This window comes from Equus przewalskii, chromosome 26 (assembly GCF_037783145.1).
Source record: "Equus przewalskii isolate Varuska chromosome 26, EquPr2, whole genome shotgun sequence".
Taxonomy (NCBI): domain Eukaryota; kingdom Metazoa; phylum Chordata; class Mammalia; order Perissodactyla; family Equidae; genus Equus; species Equus przewalskii.
The window spans coordinates 4129773-4143198 of NC_091856.1; the positions used below are offsets into that span (position 1 = coordinate 4129773).

Below are 13426 nucleotides of genomic sequence, written 5' to 3' on the forward strand. Positions count from 1 at the left end.
AGAAATGTTTTGTTTTCATAATTTGATTCTAATCTAATTTCTTGTTCTTCAAGAAAAATAGTTGAAAACTGCTTATTCTCATAAAATGGAATTGAACACATAAAGATAAACTAATTCAAAATAAAACCTGATATTGGCATGACGGAAATAAAAAGCACAGGTGTTATCCTCATTAAAGATGTGTCATATTTTGCATTCTTATTCCAAGAGCCTGTAATTATAAAATTAATAAAAACCAAAAACTGATTACTAAAGGCCATGTATGTCGGGTTTAAGAAGGTATCAGTGCAACCTAGAAATATGCGAGCAGAATGATCCAATAATTAGAAACATTAAGGTTTGGCTGCTGGTTTGGGCCACATGTAAGCATAAAGACAGGCAAGTAAGGAGGAAGCACCTGCTCCAGCCACAAGGGAAAAACGCAACTTAGACCAACCAGCATTTAAAAAAACAAATACACACCCTAATTGAAAACTAAAATATTCACAGAAATATAGCATTTTTGAAGTTACAAGGGATTTTGCCACCGAAGCTTCCCAAAAGCTCTAATTCAATTTGGTTAATGAAAAGCCATTCTTGATTTCTTTTCTAAATAAAGATTCCCTCTAATCAATGTCTTCCTCAAGAATTACTAAAACAGAATATATACACACACACATATATATCCTATGCTACTGAGAAGGGAAAAAACCAATCTGAGTTGACACCAGAAAAAGGTCATTCTAAATAAGAAAAGATGTTAATAAAGAATCTGATCTGACTTTTAATCAAAGTTTTATTTTCAAAGCAGCCTAGAAATTGACATTCACTGTAAAAACATTTAAATGACAACTGCATTAACTTACAAATGTCACATATCCCTTTAAACATATACGTGTTTGTGCGCATACAAATAAAAGATATCATCAGCCAAGGAAGAGCCAAACAGTAAAATGATCATCCACCTACTCACCCCCTGGATTCAACACTGCTAACACCCTGTCAAACTGCTTTCTCTCCCTAGACAGATACATATTCTGTTTTTTTTCTGAATCATTTACACATTACAGATACCCTTCTCCATTGCTTGCCGCATACTGCACTGCTGCAACAGCCAACTATATTCATTGGATCCTATCACCAATATGATTGCCCGATCAATTTTTCTAATAGACTTTTCGTGATGTCACTCTTCTAATCAAGCGCCTACGATGGCTTCCTGCTATTCCAATTCTAGATTTTCCCAGTCTTCTTCTCACCTTCCCTTCCCTGACCTTCCATTATTTTGTGACAAGGAAAGCCTGCATTTACCTTGAACACAGCCTTCTGCCTCAAGTGCCCTCTTCCTGCTGACCTAAATCCCGAAATCTTTCAAAGCTAAAATCCCATCTCAACTCTTAGGAAGCCTTTCTTCGCCAACAACCCCAAGCCATGTTGTTTTTGTTATTAAAGGCCCTACTATTCCAGTCACAACTGGAAACTAACACTTAACTCTTCTCTAATCACTTCATGTCTGTACTTACACGGTATCCCCAGATTGACTACCAACTTCTTGTTCCCATTTAGCACTGTGCTCAGCTCAAAAAATTTTATTCATTGGTTAATAAGTAATAATTTCCTAGTTATACAACGCCTTGTTACAAAAAAAGGGAAGAAGTCTTATTGCTCTCAGGGTACCACTTCAGTATCACATTTCGTATGGTGACCAGCCCACAATTCAGCGAACATCATGAGCTTTGGGCCTAGGTCTAAAGATGCACTGGACTCCATCACATACTCGGGCACAGAGCTGTGCAGCCAGTGGTGTTGGGCTCTGCAGCTATAAGGTCAAGATGAGTTGGGACTGGGGAAGCTGAGTTTTATGGTGGTGCAGAAACCGTGAGCTGAAAGAGCAAGCTGTTGGCGGAGAGAGATGCACAGAGAGAAGTTACAGGTAGAGAGAGACTGCCTCTAAGAGTAGGCTTGGTTCCTGGCAGCTTTCCAGTTCCCACAGCAGTCCCCAGAGTCTGGCTGTGCTGAACTTCCTACCCTCGGCTCCACGCGCTTCCCTGTTAGATGCTACATAACTGGCCCCCTAATCCTGACCTACCTTGGTTTCTGTTCGTTTGCGGGTCACAGGAAGCTTAACCCAGACATTCATCATTATGAAATAACTAAAGCAAACAACTCTCCAGGTCCTCCTCTCAGATGCTAATAACCAGTACTCTTGGATAATTCCCTTCTCCACTCCACGCTGCAGGCCTCCCATCTACAGAACAAGACACGGAAGGATGGATGAATGGCTCCCAGTGGTACAGTCCACGGTCAGAATGTTTCCCTCAATACCACACTTTTCTTGTAGTACAAGCATCCCTCGTGTTATGTGCTATATACTTGCCTAAATCATATGATTTCTCCTGAAACATAGTCTTCAGATTTAGAATATAAATGGATATGTACTAATATAACCACATAATATTAGCAATGTAGATATTATACATTTTTTGGTGACATTTAATGTCTGAATTTCCCACTAAACCGTAAACTCCATGAAAGCAGGACCATGTCTGTTTTTGCTCACCACTTTATATCTAGTGCCTATCACAGGGTTGGGCACTACTAACAGCTTAACAAATGCGTGCTCAATGGATTACTGACAGGTATAAAATTTAGCTTAATAAGCAATGGTCCTGGGGCAGTTATTCCTAAGACCCATCTTAAACATAAAAATGGAACTTCTGATTCTCTTCCTGGCTCAGCTGCCCCCTCAGCCCTGTCCCTCCCCCCACCCCAACCCCAATCTGCTCCTCCACATCCTCTCAACCTCAGTAAACGGTATCATTTTTTACTAAGTTACTCAAAGTAAAATCTATGAGTAATCCTTAATCCCTCCTTCCCTCCGCTTTCCACATGCAACCCATCTGCAACATATCGTGAGTCTCTCCTCTTCTATCTCCACCCCTCTACTGTCACCATTCTCTCCTGCTTCCACCACTGCACGCTGCTTTTCCTCCCACCCCACTACAATTTTTTTCTTTCAGTAGCTAGAGCCATCTAAAATATAAATCAAATCACACATCTCTTGCCTAAAAGTTTATTGGTTTCTATCCGCACACCCAATAAAATCTACAATCCTCACGTGGCTTTTTGCAAGGCTCAGCACCATCCACCCTAGCCCACCCTCTCATGCGCCGTGCTGCAACCACACGACCTTCTGCTCCTTCTTGCCTTAGTGCCTGCACACCTCCTGGTCCCCAGCCCTGCCTCTCCTAAGGACAGCACCTTCACAAGTCTTCAGATCTCTGTTCTGAACCTTACCTTCTCCATCACTTCTCTTGCCATCACTATGTAAAGAACCCCTGCCCCTCTACTCACACAATTCCCAATGTTACCATATGGTTTCCATCATAGCATACTTGTTCCTACCAGAAATCATTTTATTTATCTGTTGATCGTCTCTCTCCCCTCCACCAGCCTGTAAGCTCCTTGAGAGCAGCAACCCCACACCTAGAGCGGCGCCGGACATATAATCAGCACTCAAGAAAGAGTTTCTTGAATAAACAAACCTCTGTACTATCTGTTTTGCTCTTTTAAACCACACTTATAACATATAAAAACCACCTCCTTGACATCGTCTCACTTCTTCTAGACACGGCACACGGTGAAAAGTATGATTAATGAAAGACTGCTTAAGTCTACGGATATAAGAGGAACTTTTAGCGGCACACCAGAATAGACTGTTGGATCTGGTCTATCACCAATCCCAGCGCTTTCTAGTGTGCGCCAAGAGACTTCTTTGGGAAGACAACCTGTCTCTTATTACTTTCCTCCAGATAGGCGCTTGCTTTTACTAAAGATTCATTACATCCTTTTTCAGGATGCTAGGCTCACTATTACACGATTCCTCAAATGCCAACTTACTGAAACCTAGCCCTTCGTGTTACACCTTTCCCTCTCTCGTAAAAGACATCTTGAATAGAAACAGAGCTACTATCAGGTGCCATGACACACGGATCCCGAGATCACAGCATAAGGTCCCACCCCACCCTCCAGAGGGAACATCAGAAGCGTTGGGGGATCACTCACTCTTTCTCCCACCCGAGGGGGACGTCATCTCTCCCTCTGCACCCACAGCCTTTCACCTCCTCTGGCCACTTCTGCCTTGAACTCCAGCTGCTTGTGTCCTGCTGTGCCCGCCTCCCAGATGGAGAGCTCCCAGCTGGCAGAAGTCCGCGCCGCTGAGAGGCCAGCACGCGGGGGACTCTCCGCGAGCACGGCGGGCTTCCCGCCTGCCCTCGATTCGCTCCTGGGGCGAGAACGAGCCCCGCCTCCGGGCCGCCGAGAGCAGGGGCACCGGCCTCCACCGCCTCCAGGTGGTGCCCGGCGCCGCTCGCACTGGGCAGCAGGCGGGGCAGGGGGCCCGAGGGTGGAGCGGGTCCTGGATCGGCCGGCCCAGCACGTCCTGCCCAGGCGTGGGGGAAATCATACTGTATTCTCTTTCTCTGTCTCACTTATTTCACTTAACATAATATCCTCAAGGTCCATCCATGTTGTGGCTAATGGCATGATTTTGTCTTTTTTATGGCTGAGTAGTGTTCCATTCTGTATATATACCCCATTTCTTTATCCATTCATCTGTTGATGCACATTTGATTTCTTCCACGTCTTGGCTGTTGTGAATAACACTGCGATGAACATAGGGGTGCTAAATCACTTTGAATTGTAGATTTTCTTATTCTTTGGATAGATACCCAGTAGTGGGATAGCTGGGTCATATGGTGGTATTTATATTTATACTTTATATAAACATATAAAATATAATTTATATTTAAATATGTAAATGTATACATTTACATTTCTTTGTATCTTAAAAAATATTTCATAATCTGTTGCTGGAATATGCAATAGATTTTTTTTTGTATATTGATTTAGCATCTAGGGACCTTGCTAAACTCTCTTTTTAATATTTATGTTTCTAAGTTATTTTAGATTATCTATATAGTAGGCAATAATAACATCTCTGAATAATGGCAGTTTTTGTCCTTCCTTCAAAAAATGTTAGACTCTTGTCTCTTTTTCTTGCTCCTACTGCATTGGCTGGGACCTCAAGGTCAGTGTTGCAGTTTTTTTTTAATCCTGAATGGGAGTTGTTTTTGAAATGCTTTTCCTCCATCACTTGATATGATCATATGATTTTTCTCTTTTAGCCTATTAATATGGTAGCTTGCATTGACTGACCTTTGAATATTGAACCAGCCTTACATTCAACCTCCCAGCTTGATGAAGTCATTCAGAATTGCAACTGGGGTTACATCATTGCTTTTGTTGTCCTCTATGTGTTTTCTAGTAATTCCTCCATATATTAATCTTTGCAAATTTAGTATCAAGAATTAATTAGAATTTATTGGTCTTATGTATTTCATTTTTCTCCACTGTCTCTCATATACCATATCCATCACATTCGTTCAATTATTTATTTTTAACTATTTGTTGGGAGAGCTTTCTAAATAAAATTTCTTTTTTCAGAAAGACATTATAGGTGTGTGTGCTTTCTGTGTTTGCACATGACAGCAAGTGTCTTTCTGACCCTCATGTCTGCGCGATGGTCAGGGGCGTGTAGAATTCTGGACTCACAACCCATTTCCCTCAGAACTCTGTAAAGCTTGTTCCACTGACTTCTACATGTAGGCTGCAGAGCAGCAGGCCACTGGCAGTCAGATTCTCATTGCTTGTTAGGAAATATGCTTTTCTTCTGTGGACAAGTATATGGAATTGTTTTGGTATATATGGGAATCAAAACTTATCCTTGGATCTACATAGTGATGTCTTTTGCCACAATTCTTACCTGGTGATTGATGAATCTTTTATGAACAAAGTATCTAAAATTGTGTTCAGTGAAATGGGTTTTTTCCTGAGGCCCAAATGATTGTGCTTCCACATGCTTAGGCGGAGACAGGAGGAGACTTTATTGATTCAATAAGCTCTCGAATTCCACCGATAATTTTCTTTAACATTTTCATCATCTTCCTGTAATAACTGTTTTTCAGCAAAGGCTGTTTGTTTTGATTGTTAGTTTGTTTCCTCTCTATTGGATTAAAAGTTCATGTCAACTATTAGAGGTGTTCTATTCTGCTCATTCTTTTACCTGGCATTCTAGATTGATTACTATTGGCAGCTGGCTTGACATTCCTCACCAATCACGTGGGAGATTCTTAGATGTCTCCTGGTGAACATCACCTCCTTCTCCCTCTGATTACTGTGTAGCTTTGGAGATTCTTATGTAGAGAAGCAAGTGATGGCATCCACTTAGCTGCATTCTTGCTCAAGGCAGGTTAGGTGGCTAATAGAATTCACACCACTTAGTTTCCACATTACTCTGATGACCTATGGGAGGACACTGCTACCTAGGAGCAGAACCCAGGGATGAACAACATTTTCAAAAAGAGAAAAGAAAAAAGTCCTGAGCCTTTGGTGCGTGCATCAGTTTTGCCACATCTTCCTCACTCCGTTCTGTGCTCTAAGGGCGTGAATGGTTTTCTAATAGGGACCTTGATTAAGTACAGAAGAAAGAGGTTAATTACGGCAACATTGGGAGGGAACAATTCAGGAAACAGTTTAAAGAATTAGTATTACAATAAGGAGGAATAAACAATGATGATAAAGATAAAAATATTACTATTATTTAATATGGAATAGGAAAAGTGAAAGATAACATAAAAGTAAGGACCCATTCAAATATATTCAAAGAAAGATACCAAGGAGCAATTGAATTACAGACCTACAAACTAGAGCTTTTCATTAGTTAAACAATAAAACTTGAAGAGTTACTTTCCCTGACATCAATTTGCTCAGTATCCATCACAGAGAATGAGAACTATAGAATAGGCAAACAAGAATATACTTTTGTAGAACTGCTTATAGAAAAAGGCAGAAAAAGTACCATTAAATGCTTCCTGTTCACACAGAGCCCTTCTGTGTAAGAGGCTTATGTAAAATTAGATTCACCTATGTAAACTTTGATGAAGTTGGCCCTTCATCTTATCCTCTGAGACCCTCAGATGAGAGAAACCAAGGAGTACAGAACCGTTGATGCCCACTAGGCATCACTAGGGAGAGCTTTTACTAGGTTCCTCACAGCAGCCTTCACATTCTTGCTCCTCAGGCTGTAGATGATGGGATCCCATAGAAGAGGGAGGAGAGCTTGTCTGAAAGATCTTCTTTGTCTGCCCCCAGTGGATCCTTGGACTTGGGCTTCCTGTACATGAAGAGGATGGTGCCATAGAAGATGACCACAGTTGTGAGGTGCACAGAGCAGGTGGAAGTCTTTTTCCTCTCCTCAGCTGAGGGGATCCTCAGGATAGTATCAACAATGAACAAACCGGAGAAATAGGTGAACAGAACTGGAACTCCCGGGAAGATCACATTGGCCACCGCCATACTGATCACATTGATGGAGATGTCGTCCTCACAGGCCAACTTCAGGACAGCCAGGATCTCACAGGAGAAGTGGTTGATGACATTGTCTCCACAGAAGGCAGCAGAATTGTCAAGGATGTGTGTATCACAGAAGCAACATCACCAATGGCCCAGGAGCTGGCAGCCATGGGCACGTATGCAGCCTTGCTCATGACCATGGGGTATCTAAGGGAATTGCAGATGGCCGCATAGCGATCAAATGCCATCATGCTCAGGAGCACACACTCTGTGGCTCCCATAGCAAATGAGAGAAACATCTGCATGGCACAGGCTGAGAAGGAGATGGTTTCCTGGGGGTCAGAAAGCTGTCAAGAATGAGGGAGACTGAGGAGGATGTGTGGCGGATGTCCAGATTAGGGAAGAGAGGTTCCCCAGGAAGAAGTACATGGGTGTGTGCAGGTGGGAGTCAAGGGTGGTTACCAAGATGAGGACCCTGTTGCCCAGAAGCATCACCAGGTACATTGACAGGATGAACACGAAGAACATTTTCTCCAGCTTTGGGTGGGCTGAGAGGCCCAGTAGAATGAACTCCACAACTGGGGAGGTCCGGTTGGAGTACAGGTGCTCTGTCATCTACAGCAACTCAGAAAGCCAACTTCATGATTCTCTGATGCCTTAAGTGGCAAGAAAGCCAGTGAAGAAACTTGCTTTGCTGAGCAAGTGGAGAACGGCTCTGGCAATCTGGGGGTTGTCTGTGTTGTTTTAAGTAAAATGCAGAGAATTCATTCAAAATCTATTTTTTTATATTTGGCTTCCCATAGAGATGTTTGAAATGTCACTTGACTGAATTTGATTTTCCTAATCGCGTTCAAGATAGACGTCATACATGAAAAACTAAAACAATTGGACTTAATAGACATACATAGATCACTCCACCCTGAAAGAGCTGAATACACATTCTTCTCAAGTGCACATGGAACATTCTCTAGGATAGACCATACGTTGGGAAACAAGGCAAGCCTCTACAAATTTAAAAAAATTGAAATAATAACAAGCATCTTCTCAGATCATAGTGCTATAAGGCTAGAAATTAATTACAAGAAAAAAGCTGAGAAAGGCACAAAGATGTGGAGACTAAACAACACACTACTGAACAAGCAATGGATCATTGAAGAAATTAAAGAAGAAATAAAAAAATACCTGGAAACAAATGAAAATGATAGCATGCCATACCAACTCATATGGGATACAGCAAAAGCTGTATTAAGAGGAAAATTCATCGCAATACAGGCACATCTTAACAAACAAGAAAAATCCCAAATAAGCAACCTTAAAGCACACCTAACTGAACTAGAGAAAAAAGAACAAATGAAGCCCAAAGTAAGCAGAAGGAGAGAAATAATAAAAATCAGAGTAGAAATAAATACTATTGAAATGAAAAAGGCAATAGAAAGGATCAATGAGACAAAGAGCTGGTTTTTGGAGAAGATAAATAAAATTGACAAACCACTAGCCAGACTTACAAAGAAAAAAAGGGAGAAAACTCAAATAAACAAAATCAGAAATGAAAGAGGAGAAATAACAACAGACTCTGCAGAAATACAACAGATTATAAGAGAATACTACAAAAAACTATATGCCAACAGAATGGATAACCTAGAGGAAATGGATAAATTCTTGGACTCCTACAATCTCCCAAAGCTCACTCAAGAAGAGGCAGACAATTTGAACAGACCAATCACAAGGAAAGAGATTGAAACAGCAATCAAAAACGTCCCAAAGAATAAAACCCCAGGACCAGATGGCTTTCCTGGGGAATGCTACCAAACTTTCAGAGAGGATTTAATACCCATCCTTTTCAAGCTATTCCAAAAAATTAGGGAAGATGGAACACTTCCTAACACATTCTATGAGGCCAACATCACGCTGATACCAAAACCTGACAAGGACACCACGAAAAAAGAGAACTACAGGCCAATATCACTGATGAACATAGATGCAAAAATTCTAAACAAAATTTTGGCAACCAGAATTCAGCAATTCATCAAAAGAATCATACATCAGGATCAGGTGGGATTCATACCAGGGACACAGGGATGGTTCAACATCCGCAAATCAATCAATGTGATACACCACATCAACAAACTGAGGAATAAAAACCACATGATCATCTCAATAGATGCAGAGAAGGCATTTGACAAGATCCAACAGCCATTTATGATAAAATCTCTGAACAAAATGGGCATAGAAGGAAACTACCTCAACATAATAAAGGCCATATACGACAAACCCATAGCCAACATCATACTCAATGGGCAAAAACTGAACCCCATCCCCCTGAAAACAGGAACGAGACAAGGATGCCCTCTATCACCACTCTTATTTAACATAGTACTGGAGGTCCTGGCCGGAGCAATCAGGCAAGAAAAAGGAATAAAAGGAATCCAAATAGGGAGGGAAGAAGTGAAACTCTCGCTGTTTGCAGACGACATGATCTTATATATAGAAAACCCCAAAGAATCCATTGGAAAACTGTTAGAAGTAATCAACAACTACAGCAAAGTTGCAGGGTATAAAATCAATTTGCATAAATCAGTAGCATTTCTATACTCCAGTAATGAACCAACAGAAAAAGAACTCAAGAATACAATACCATTCACAATCGCAACAAAAAGAATAAAATACCTTGGGGTAAATTTAACTAAGGAAGTGAAGGACCTATATAATGAAAATTACAAGGCCTTTCTGAGAGAATTGGATGACGACATAAGGAGATGGAAAGACATTCCATGTACATGGATTGGAAGAATAAACATAGTTAAAATGTCCGTTCTACCTAAAGCAATCTACAGATTCAACGCCATCCCAATCAGAATCCCAATGACATTCTTTATAGAATTAGAACAAAGAATCCTAAAATTCATATGGGGCAACAAAAGACCCCGAATTTCTAAAGCAATCCTGAGAAAAAAGAACAAAACGGGAGGCATCACAATCCCTGACTTCAAAACATACTACAAAGCTACAGTAATCAAAACAGCATGGTACTGGTACAAAAACAGGTGCACAGATCAATGGAACCGAATTGAAAGCCCAGAAATAAAACCACACATCTATGGACAGCTTATTTTTGACAAAGGAGCTGAGGGCATACAATGGAGAAAAGAAAGTCTTTTCAACAAATGGTGCTGGGAAAACTGGAAAGCCACATGTAAAAGAATGAAAATTGACCATTCTTTTTCACCATTCACCAAAATAAACTCAAAATGGATTAAAGACCTGAAGGTGAGACCTGAAACCATAAGGCTTCTGGAAGAAAACGTAGGCAGTACACTCTTTGACATCAGTATTAAAAGGATCTTTTCGGACACCATGCCTTCTCAGAGAAGGGAAACAACAGAAAGAATAAACAAATGGGACTTCATCAGATTAAAGAGCTTTTTCAAGGCAAATGAAAACAGGATTGAAACAAAAAAACAACCCACTAACTTGGAAAAATATTTGCAAGTCATATATCTGACAAAGGCTTAATATCCATAATATATAAAGAACTCTCGCAACTCAACCACAAAACATCAAACAACCCAATCAAAAAATGGGCTGGAGACATGAACAGACATTTCTCCAAAGAAGATATACTGATGGCCAATAGGCACATGAAAAGATGCTCATCATCGCTGATCATCAGGGAAATGCAAATCAAAACTACACTAAGATATCACCTTACACCCGTTAGAATGACAAAAATATCTAAAACTAATAGCAACAAATGTTGGAGAGGTTGTGGAGAAAAAGGAACCCTCATACACTGCTGGTGGGAATGCAAACTGGTGCAGCCACTATGGAAAACAGTATGGAGATTCCTCAAAAAACTAAAAATAGAACTACCATACAATCCAGCCATCCCACTATTGGGTATTTATCCAAAGAGCTTGAAGTCAGCAATCCCAAAAGTCCTGTGCACCCCAATGTTTATTGCAGCACTGTTTACAATAGCCAAGATGTGGAAGCAACCTAAGTGTCCAGCAACAGACGAATGGATAAAGAAGATGTGGTATATATATACAATGGAATACTACTCAGCTGCAAAACAGAACAAAATCATTCCATTTGCAATAACATGGATGGACCTTGAGAGAATTATGTTAGGTGAAATAAGCCAGCGAGAGAAAGATAATCTGCGTATGACTCCATTCATATGAGGAATTTAAAATTATGGACCAAGAACAGTTTAGTGGATACCAGGGGAAAGGTGGGGTGGGGGGTGGGCACAAAGGGTGAAGTGGTGCACCTACAACATGACTGACAAACATTAATGTACAATTGAAATTTCACAAGATTGTAACCTATCAATAACTCAATAAAAAAAAAGAATGAGAAATATAAAATAAATAAATAAATAAAGATAGACGTCATACATTTACTTCAAGTTACATCACATGTTGCTGATTCATTTTAATCCATTTTGTGAGCAGTGCTGTACTCCATTTGTATGTTTTCCCCCCCTTGGGGCATAGGACTACTAGAAATAACTGATCTTCTTCATCCTCAATTCCTGACCATTCCCCTCTCCAAGCACTGTGGGATTCTACCTTCCTCCTCTTTACGATTCTCTCTGACAATCCACAGGCCACTGGGCTGGTCATTCATTCACTCCTTCACTCACCTGCCAGTCTCCTCCGGAGCACTAACCAAAGAACTGGGCTTGCCGGTCACTCGGTGCATGGGAATCACTCAGTCCCTTTTCCTCTCTGGGCCTCTGTTTCCTAATGTTCACTCTGGAATGGATTATTTTTAGAGGTCTTCCGTCCTAGGAACTAACTGATCTCATGAATTTCTCGCTCTTGGACTTTGTGTCTCACCACTGAAAGGTCCGTTTCCCTTTCCTCCAAATTCTCCCCAGGCCACTGAGTCAGAAGGGATGAAGCTGGAATGTGGCTGGGCCCACAGGAATTTACATATTCCTTTAAAAGTGCTCTCTTACGTCTATCATAAGAAAATCACCTCTCTGTGGTCTGGAAATAGTCCAGAGGTCAAAAGTAGCCAATCCGCTCTGAAAGTGGCGGCCAGCGGAGTTAGCACCTGAAACAGGTGAAAGCTAAGCTTTCCTGTCTTCATTCTGTGTCTGGGTAAAATCCACAAAGGACTGTCTTTTGTACAGATGAAGCCATTTAAATCCCACCATGCCACTGGGGTTATTCCAGTCCCTGAAGGAATTTAAACTTTAGAAATTGAAGTGACAAAGTTTAGAAACTTTTTGTACATCTGGGATTATGTCCCCAGGATCCAGTTATTCTGAGGTCCTTCCAGAAGCATCCCTCCCCTCCATCTCTTTGTACCATCTGCTGGCTATTGGAAAGCAGCCGAGAGGAAGAGTCGTCCCGGCCCGGCCAGAACTAACGCGAACCCCCGACCGGTGAGAACTCTCAGCAGAACCCACGATAGGCCCGGCCGAATGTGAAACCCACTGCTCAGGACGAGTGCCTGCAGCTCAGTACCCCTGGCCATTTCCAATCCAGGAGCTCAGGGTTAGAAAAAAGCAGGTGTCTTAGAAGGTCCCCTATTCTGTGTCCCATCAAATAGATTCTGAGCTCCTACCCTAGGCCAGGTCTTTAAAAGGCATTGGGAGAGTCATAAATGAATCTGGTCCTGCCTCCTGCCATGAGAGTTTCACAGGTTTAGCAGCCATGGGCTTGAAAAAGGACTGTTGATCACAGAGGTGATGTCCTGTTGTTTGAAGTTTTTCGTTTTTGGTTTTTGTTTTGTTTTGAGATTGGCACCTGAACTAACATCTGTTGCCAACTTTCATGGGGTTTTTTGTTTTTTTCTTCCTCTTCTCCCCAAAACCCCCCAGTATAGTTGTATATTCTAGTTGTAGGTCCTTCTGGTTGTGCTACGCGGGATGCTCCCTCAGCATGAGTTGATGAGTGGTGCCATCTCTGTGCTCAGGATCCGAGCTGGTGAAACCCTGGGCCACTGAAGCAGAGCATGTGAACTTAACCACTTGGCCGTGGGGCTGGCCCCTGAAGTCTTTCTTACGTGCATGTGATGA

At 41.5% G+C, this 13426-nt stretch overlaps 1 pseudogene; it reads right to left on the reverse strand.

The window, feature by feature from the left end:
• Positions 1 to 1036: 1036 nt before the first annotated feature.
• On the reverse strand, positions 1037 to 8007 carry LOC103541921 (olfactory receptor 13C7-like; annotated as a pseudogene).
• Positions 8008 to 13426: the final 5419 nt, after the last annotated feature.